The 8902-nt window shown below is 42.4% G+C and overlaps 1 non-coding gene across 1 annotated transcript; it reads right to left on the minus strand.

Annotated features, from left to right (window-relative positions):
• Positions 1 to 6410: 6410 nt before the first annotated feature.
• LOC123388046 lies at positions 6411 to 6539 on the minus strand. Its single transcript, XR_006602579.1, has one exon. It is a non-coding gene; the product is annotated as a small nucleolar RNA SNORA25 (small nucleolar RNA).
• Between the last annotated feature and the right edge of the window lie 2363 nt (positions 6540 to 8902).

The following is an 8902-nucleotide window of genomic DNA, read 5'->3' on the forward strand; positions in this document are numbered from 1 at the left end:
TATATATAGACATAAAGGTTGATGCACAAAATCAGTTTAGTGGCATGCAGCATGTATGATGAAAGCACTGTCTCATTCATACATGTAAGAAACCACAGTGACTTTTTTTCCCTGATCATTCCCTGAAGAGCACACTGGAGTATTCAAATGTTACCTATTAATATTTATGCAATGTTTCCTATTATATAATTTGTAGAGTATTCCTTTGAGGATAAAATAAAACAATAGATATGAAAATAGATATGATCTTCAAGATCATAAATTGTAAACTGAAAAATATATTTCATCATAATTATGACAATGTTTCAGCATAAATATGACTATATTTTCATGTTAACAATTTGGTTTCAAGTTCTGGATTATGACTTCCTAGGTGGCACAGCTGACGTTCATGGATTTTCACAGTGAGTGCCAGACATGGCACAATCATCAAAAAGGTACAAACACAGTGACGCAGAAGGAACAATGAATGCCAAGGAGATTGAGTTTTATTCCCAGCTTGCTGGGAACAAATCTTAGGCCTCGGGCAAATCATTTAACCTCACCAAGTCTTTGCATCCTTATCTTTAAAATGAAGGGGTAGCTCAGCCAATATCCCATCCAGATTCAATTTTCAGGATCCTTGGTTAACCTTAAAAAAAAAAAAAAAGAAAAAGATAAAAAACAACGCAGGAAACATCTCAACAGGGAAAGTTACAAAGTCTTTCCTCCTACCACAATAATTAGCTTTGGTCCAAGTCCCACAACAGGTTAGGTTGTAAGAATTTGGCAAAACTGAAATATTTTCCAGAAATTATTTTCATGCCAAGAGACTATAATCAGCTGTATTGCTGCCAGGACATTATAATGTGTGAGCTGAACCAGTTTTCTTAAAAAAAAAGATAAGAACATAAACAAATACAAAAGCGTGGGTGAAATCTTTTGCTGATTTGAATTTTTAGTGTCTATCTGATTTGTCTGACTACAAAGAAGTAGTCAAGGAAAATTGTTTTCTTTTACTTTATTCCTACCTTTCCTTCCTTCCTTCTAGAGCCCTGCTCCATACAGAAAAAACAGGTCAATAGAATCAATGTTTGTAGCTAATTTGGATGGTATGGGCCGTTTCAATGGGTTGTCAATAAACTTTTGGGAACCTTTCTTAGGCATTCTCATCTTTTGAAGAAGATAAAGGGAGGAGATAGAAAGAAATTACAGCAGGAAACCCATCTTCAGTGATCTCCTGGCAGAAAGCCACAGCATTCCTCCATTAAGTGCCCATATTCTGCACCCAAACTCTGCCAATGTTTGATTTTCCTCTGATATGGTGACATTCTGTAAACAGTTTGCAGCCTTTGTAATTTCTCCATTTTAATTTTAACTGCATTGATAAATTAACTGGATTAAACTAGTTATGGAAAAACAGATGCAAACATCTCTGAAGGTCTTAATATTACAGTGATATTTCATCAACAATCTGAAGCCAGTGAAAGAACAAGGTCCCCTTCACATCTATGTTGGTGAAAAGCAATCCAGGCTGAGGGAGGAGTAAGTGCAAAGGCCTTGGAGCATTTCTTGAGGCCAGAGAGTGCCTGGCTGGAGAAAGAGCAAGAATACCAAAATGCCTCGTCACAGCGAGGGAGTAGAGGGTAGTGGATGACGTGAAGGGTGAAGACAGTAGGACTTGGTAGGCCATTGTCCCGAAATCGGGACTCATTGGAGGATGTGGGCAGAAGAATGACTTGAACCAAGTGATGTCGATCAGTGCATCTCTGGCAGTCAACAGTGCTCTTAGGAGGCAATTACAATAATCTAGGTGATGGGTGAGGGTATCTTGGAACAGGTGGTAGTGGAGGAGATGGTGAACAGTAGTCTGGATTAATTCTGACAGGAGAGCTGACATATTCTGTTGATGGATAAAATCAGGGGTAAGAGCGAAAGGGAGAAGTCCCAGATGACTCAGAGGTGATGGCCTGAGAAACAAACTATGGAATGGCTATCAACGGAGATGAAAGGATCAGGAATTTGTGGACCAAAGTTTTTGACACCCACGCAAGAAAGAAATTTCTGTTAGCCCTTAATCAGTACACTTGTACTGGGTAGCTATTTTCATTCATATTTAAATTCAAGAGAGAAGTTTAGGAGATCGAAAAAAAATCTAGGTTTAGCCCATTCTCTTGGTTTTATTTGTTCAAATTATTTAGATAGCTAGTCGATATGTACTCTAATCTCTTACACATTAGAAGCTAGGTACTAAGTGCTGTGAGAGACAGGAAAATGTTTACATGAGAACTATACTATCAGCATTCATATAACCTAATCGAAGATGGAAGTATGTGTCATTGGCACAAGTAAGGTGTCATGGTGTTTGCATACACCAAAGTGATTTTGAGGTGTTCACACGTGAGATAGCTTTAAAAAGAGGTTGGCCTTTATATTCCAGAAGGGAAGGTCTTTATATCATCGACTCCAGAAAGACTATTGAAGGGGAAAGGAATTTTCTTATTTGACTTTTGCAAATTTACTGCAGGTAATCTGGGAGAATAATCTTGACCAGTCTTCGGCTTGACCAGTCTTTCTTAAGAGGTTTTGGGAATTAAGCTCTAAGGCTCGTTGTATGTAATTAATTTACTTATCTCACATGCATCTAGAATGCAACTAACTAACTACCACCGGTGGGAGAATTGAGAAAATTTGTTCTGTGGTTGAAAAAAGTCTGATCTAGTCTATACGGGTCCTAAATTCAAAGTTATATTTAACGAGTATAGTATATCTCATCTTCTGGTCAAACTTTCATATCTAACCCAGAAAGCAAATAAGATGAGTGGTACACACCTGATGTCTGCTGAGCTCAACATCAGGTAAGAGGCTGTAGAGATAAGTGAAAATGGCAATAGAAAGAAAAGAAATTGCTCTTATCCTTGAGGCTCACATAATCTAATTGGGAAGACAAACACAAGGACAAGTACATGAGAACAGCTTTATAGCACAGTCTAAATATTGACCGGTGATATCATAGTCTGAGAGTGGACAAAAGGTAGGGTGGTAATTTGTGTCGAGGAATAATCGAGGTTGGCCGGGTTGAAGCAGAGAGGACATCCTTGAGGGTCTGACTCTTAAGAAAATATTGGCAAGTCATTGATTAGTCAATTAAAAAAACCTGACATTTGAGCATGGATTTTATGAGCTAAGCAACTGAGCCTTTATAGGAATGCTGATATTCAGATGGCTTTCCATGATTTTCAGAATAAATCTTCATGTACGAAAATCTTTGCTTTACTCATATATGTGCTTTGCAAGCCTGTTGCATTTTCCTCTCCCAAAGACTGACATCTATCTAATACTTAAGTTGTGAAAAAATCCCCTTTGATAGAGTCTTCTGTTGACAGCTACAAAATTTCCTTGTGGCGATCACTGGGGACTGCCTTCTCAAAATGAGCACTCCAATAGGACGAAGACGTGGAAGGCGATGCAGGCTCCCACTAAAAGGCAAATTCCTCACCCCAGTGTGTGGATAACTGTGTGATAAAGCTTTTTTGGCTTTTAGGATGTAGGACCTGGACTCAGCAGGGCGTAGGATCGTCCGAGAGCTCCATGCCAGTCTAGAAATCTCTGAACACACCGAAGACAGCAGGAAATCACAGTGTACTTTCCCAGGACCCCTCGGTGCAGTGTGTTGCCGAAACCAGCATTTTGCAATGGCAACATCTTGGGGTTAGGTGTGAGAGGGCAGGTACTGCCGCAGGTGGAGGAGGCAAGGTCTTTAGGCTTTCTGAAGGCATGTCGAGGGAGGCAGCAAGAAGGAGACAGCGCCCCGTGCTACCTGCGCACAGCACACTGAAATATCACATAAGCGATGCGGAGCATTTAATGAGTCGGGACTGAAAACTTTAATTAGCTTGTAGGGCTTTTTATTATTTTATTTTTTGTTCATTATATTTTCTGCTCAGTCTCTGTGGATGTTCTGCATTTTCATCATCAAATGACTGGCTGGCTATTTTTGTCAAACAAGAAGCCTGAAACCATCAAGTCTGAGTGCGGAGACGGTCTGCCCGCTCTGTCAACAGGATGAAAGTGAGTCTCGGGCTTTTTTAATTACAAGGATAACATGTTCGCTCATCTAATAATGAAGATGGTTAGCAATTTTAAATTTTAATAATCAATTACTGAAAGTAATTCTCCATTAAACCACAAGAGAGCCATTAAATCTCAAAAGATGGAACATGCTGTATGTAACAGTAGCAAATTTTCTATTTTTAAATATCATTAGGGAATATCTGATTGTTTCATTTCTCTGCATTTCTTTTACCTTTTTCCTCATGCAGACCATCTCATTTTCCGCAGGAAGACAGCACATGATCTTATAAATAATAAAAGAAAACCCTTGCAAGACTTGATCCAGGGGTGTGAAATATGTGCTAAGAATGTAATTTATTTCAGTCTGGGATATTTTGACTGAATAATAAGGAAGGTGACTAATTAATATTATACTATGCTGTGGGCAAGGCAGCACAGTGGGCTAATCCCTGCTCTCTTCACCTCTGGAGACCCGCATTCAAGTCTTAGAAGAGTCACCATCACAGAGCCCGGCATGGGGGATGGGAGGGAATGGTGTCAGCTGTCTTTTCCTGGCTGTGGAGACCCCTGTCCATATTCTAAAACCACCCTGAACATCAGCCTCTGCTCTGAGGAGACAAGGGAAAAGACAAATGATTGCTACTTGGCTGTGACAATTTGACCAACTTATATGTCAGGGGGAGAGAGCTCCGTGACAGCCTCAGCTGTCCTGGCTCTAGCCTGCTTTAAGCCAGCATGCTTGAATCCCCACTTAAACACTCGGAAATAGATGGAGTCAAAAGAAAGGGGTGTGTGTGTGTGTGTGTGTTCAGGTAAGATATTAGCTAGGGGTGGGGGCACAGGAATGAGATGGCCACAAAATAATGATTAGTTAGAATCAAATTAGCCTAGGTCTCCATTAGAAGCAGCTGATTCCCTTTCGGCAGGATCCGAAGCTCAAAGAGTGGAAAGGTACTGTGCTTTATTTCTAAGGCATTCGACGAACTTTTCAGACAATGGGAAGGCCACTTAGAGTCTAACCAGTAGGCACTACATTCTGCACTGGCCCCCACCAAACTCCATGTGGTCTGTGGGAGGCAAGGGAGTGGGCTGACCTGAGCACCAGCAGCCACATGGCCGGAGATGAGCTTCTTAACTGCCTAGATGGTGTTTCTGATGGGAGCTGTGCCTGTGCTTCAGAACTGCGCTGGCTTTCCAGGGTGCTGGCAGTCCTGGGCTCCCCTGGAAAGGGATAAAACAGAAACTCTGCCAAGCCAGGCAGTTTGGGGGTGCGGAGGGGGATTTCATGGCATGGGTAATTAAGAGGCAGCTCCTGTGTACTTGTTCACTGGACATTTTCTGGATATTGGGGATGGTAGATAGTGTCTGGATATTGGGGGGTTCCTGTTGCTCTCTCTCTCTGCTACTTGGACTTTAATTGTCATTAGAACCATGAGCAGGGAGAAGCTGGTTTGGTGGGGAGAGTGGAACGCTGGTTCTCAACCTCAGGAATTCCCCATGGGTGACATTCAGAACTGGCCCCTGCATGCGGAAAGCAAGGAAAGAAGGAGGAAGGGGACAGGCCACTCCAGGTGGAAGAGGGCAGTCTTCGTAAGTAAGGGCGCCTCCATACGAGGAAGCTGTGCAAAAATGAGATTTCTGTACCCACCTTGCAGAATCGTAGTTTATAGGACTTAATGGGGTTCAGCCATGTACCCAGTCCAGACAGTCTCAGCAACACGTTACTCTCAGGGCTGTGTCCTTGTAGTGGCTCCTAGTGTGGGAATGGTGGGTGGGGGGTAAGGAGCCTCTGCTCTGATTGCCTGGACACAGTCCAAATGTCAGTGGGGGGGGGGGCTCAAGTTCTCTCAGTGATCTCCTCCAGCAGGAAAATGTAATCCACATTGGAGAATTACATCTGAGAAGTGACTTAGAGGGAAGAATAAAAAATCTGTTAAATGTTTTGGTTCTAATGTGAATCCCAATTATCTAGCTCTGATGAAAAATCCATCCATAGTCTACCTATGTACTATTGGTACATGCAACAGGGTGTGAGTGAGAATATAATATTTTAAGATTTCATTTATTTACTTGAGAGACAGAGAGAGTGTGTGAGCACAAGTGCGGGGAAGGGCAGAGGGAAAGGGAGAAGCAAACTCCATGCTGAGCAGGGAGCCCAACGCAGGGCTTGAGCCCAGGACCCTGAGATCATGCCCAGAGCTGAAGACAGACACTTAAATGATTGAGCCACCCAGGTGCCCCAATAGTGATAATATTTTATTGAACTTTGAAACGTGTTTTTGCTTTCCCAGATCACCAATCATGGGTTATTATGAGTGGACTTTTATGAACTATTGTGATTATTAGGAGTGGCCACATCTTATATTTCCTCAGAAAAGCCTAGCACTGTTGCGTGACTGTGGCATCCTATGGAGAACTTCAATCTTTGGTTATAGATCTAAGAGCTCCTGGCTTCACAGCCCCAGAAGCTCTCTTTGAAATGATCCATATATGTTTAAACTGGAGCAGAGAGTCCCTTCACCTCTGCATGACATAGGCAGATTTTGAGAACCAGAACTCCTTTTGGCAGTCACATCTGTAACCGCTGTGGAATGAAATCCACTTCAGTGGGTAGTTCTGCTTGATATCTTAGTGCGTTCTTACATATTCTTCCAGATCTCATTTTCTGCAGAAACGAATCTAGTCCTTTAAAAAGGCACAGAATAGACTACTGGGTATTTACCCTAAAGAAGCAAATGTAGTGATCCAAAGGGGCACATGCACCCAAATGTTTATAGCAGCAATGTCCACAATAAGCCAAACTATGGAAAGAACCTAGATGTCCATCAACAGAATGGATAAAGAAGACGTGGTGTATATCTACAACGGAATACTATGCAGCCATCAAAAGAAACAAAATCTTGCCATTTGCAACGACATGGATGAAACTAGAGGGTATCATGTTAAGTGAAATAAGTTAATCAGAGAAAGACAATTATCATATGATCTCTCTGATATGAGGAATTTGAGAGGCAGGGCTAGGGTTCGTGGGTTAGGTAGGGAAAAGATGAAATAAGATGGGATTGGGAGGGAGACAAACCACAAGAGATTCTTAATCTGACAAAACAAACTGAGGGTTGCTGGGGGTTGGGGGGGTAAGGATAGGATGGCTGGGTTAAGGACATTGGGGAGGGTATGTGTTATGGTGAGTGCTGTGAAGTGTGTAAGCCTGACGATTCACAGACCTGTACCTCTGGGGCAAATAATACATTATATGTCAATTAAATTTTGTTTAATTAAAAAAAATAAAAGGGCACAGAATAGGAAGCATTTTTTAAAAATTTCAAATCTATATTTAGAGACAAATTATAGCTCCTAATACTGTAGTTTGGTAAAGCTGCTGTCTGGGGGGCATGTGTGTTACTTCTGTGATGGGTATAAAAATACAATGACCCAGGGTGTGGAGAATCTAGCTGCCTGCTGTCTGCTAGCTTTGTGTGGGCTGCTTTAGACTGGTCCCCAGGGTGTTTGCAGGTAAGCGAGGAAAATACATTGGGTCTTCAGCAGTTTGGTTTGGAGGTCGGGCTGCAGATTCTCTCCCCTAGGAATCTTTACTACTTCACAGTGGGAGAGAGTCAACTCTTCGTGGCTTCCCTGAGGAATCTCTGATACTCCACAGACAGTTGGCAGGAAAGGAAGTTGCCGGATCCTGCTTCCCTTCCCAGTGGCGTTTGGGTCGTTCCGTGGAAGGAGGAAAAAGTCATCCATGGCATCAGTGAAGGCAAGATTCTCTCCACAGAGAAGACGGCAAAGTCAGCAGAGGGTCACTCCGGGAAATTCTGCTTGCAGAGAAGCAGAGAACAGAACAAGGGCAGAGCCTAATGGAGGCGAATCTAGCACCCAGTGGAGAGGTGGGCAATCAGCTCACCTTGCTGGAAGGCTCAAGGCTAGATTCATAGAAAGTTAGGGGAAACATTTAGGACTACTCTAGATGTGGGCTCCCAGAGGACAGATAAGAATCGGAATGACTGGTGAAAATCAAAGAGGTCGAGAGCAGCCCTACTTACACCAAAACTGAGGACCTTGGATTCAAAGCCCTCGTTTGCTGCACTGGGAGGTTGTGTCCAATGAGGTAGATGTTCTTCAAATGGGCGACAGTGCAGCGAGAGTGTGATGTGGTGGTGATGGTGTGGATTTTGGTGTCAAACAGTGCTGGGTTTGAGTTCCACCTTGGCCACTTACTGGCTGTGTGACTTTTGGCAATTTATTTAACCTCTTTAAGACTCCTTTTCTTTATCTGTCAAAGGGAGGTAAAAGTAGGACAGTGTTTCTCAACTTTGGCCCTATTGACATGCGGGACTGGATAATTCTTTGTTGTGTGGGCTGTCCGGCACTGAAGGCTGTTGAACAGTATTCCTGGCCTCTACCCACTAGATGCTAATATCAAAATCCCTCCCCTTCAAGTGCTGGCAACCCAAACTGACTCCAGACATTGCAAAATGTCCCATGGGGTCAAAATAGTTCTAGCTGAGAACCATGGCAATAGAGTGATAATGGGAATAATGAAATTCTAGTAAAGCCCTTGGCATTGGCATCTGGCATGTAAAAATTGCTCAATAGATATTAGGTATTAATTTTACCCATTGATGAAAATGTGAGCAGGTTTTTTTTTTTTTTATTAGATACTAAATAACACCATTATTAGGGGATACTATTTACTCTCTCAGACCATGTGTGACTATTCTGGAACTATCCAGTTCCAGAGTTTGAACTGGCCTTGCTGTTGTTGCTTTGAATGAGGGAAAGCAGGGTTAAGGAAAGGCATTTTTTTTCCCTACGTTCACATTCTCAGTTCATGTACGCTGTGCAG

The sequence above is a fragment of the Mustela putorius genome, unplaced genomic scaffold (assembly GCF_011764305.1).
Source record: "Mustela putorius furo isolate JIRA1106 unplaced genomic scaffold, ASM1176430v1.1 tig00003869_pilon_pilon_pilon, whole genome shotgun sequence".
Classification (NCBI taxonomy): domain Eukaryota; kingdom Metazoa; phylum Chordata; class Mammalia; order Carnivora; family Mustelidae; genus Mustela; species Mustela putorius.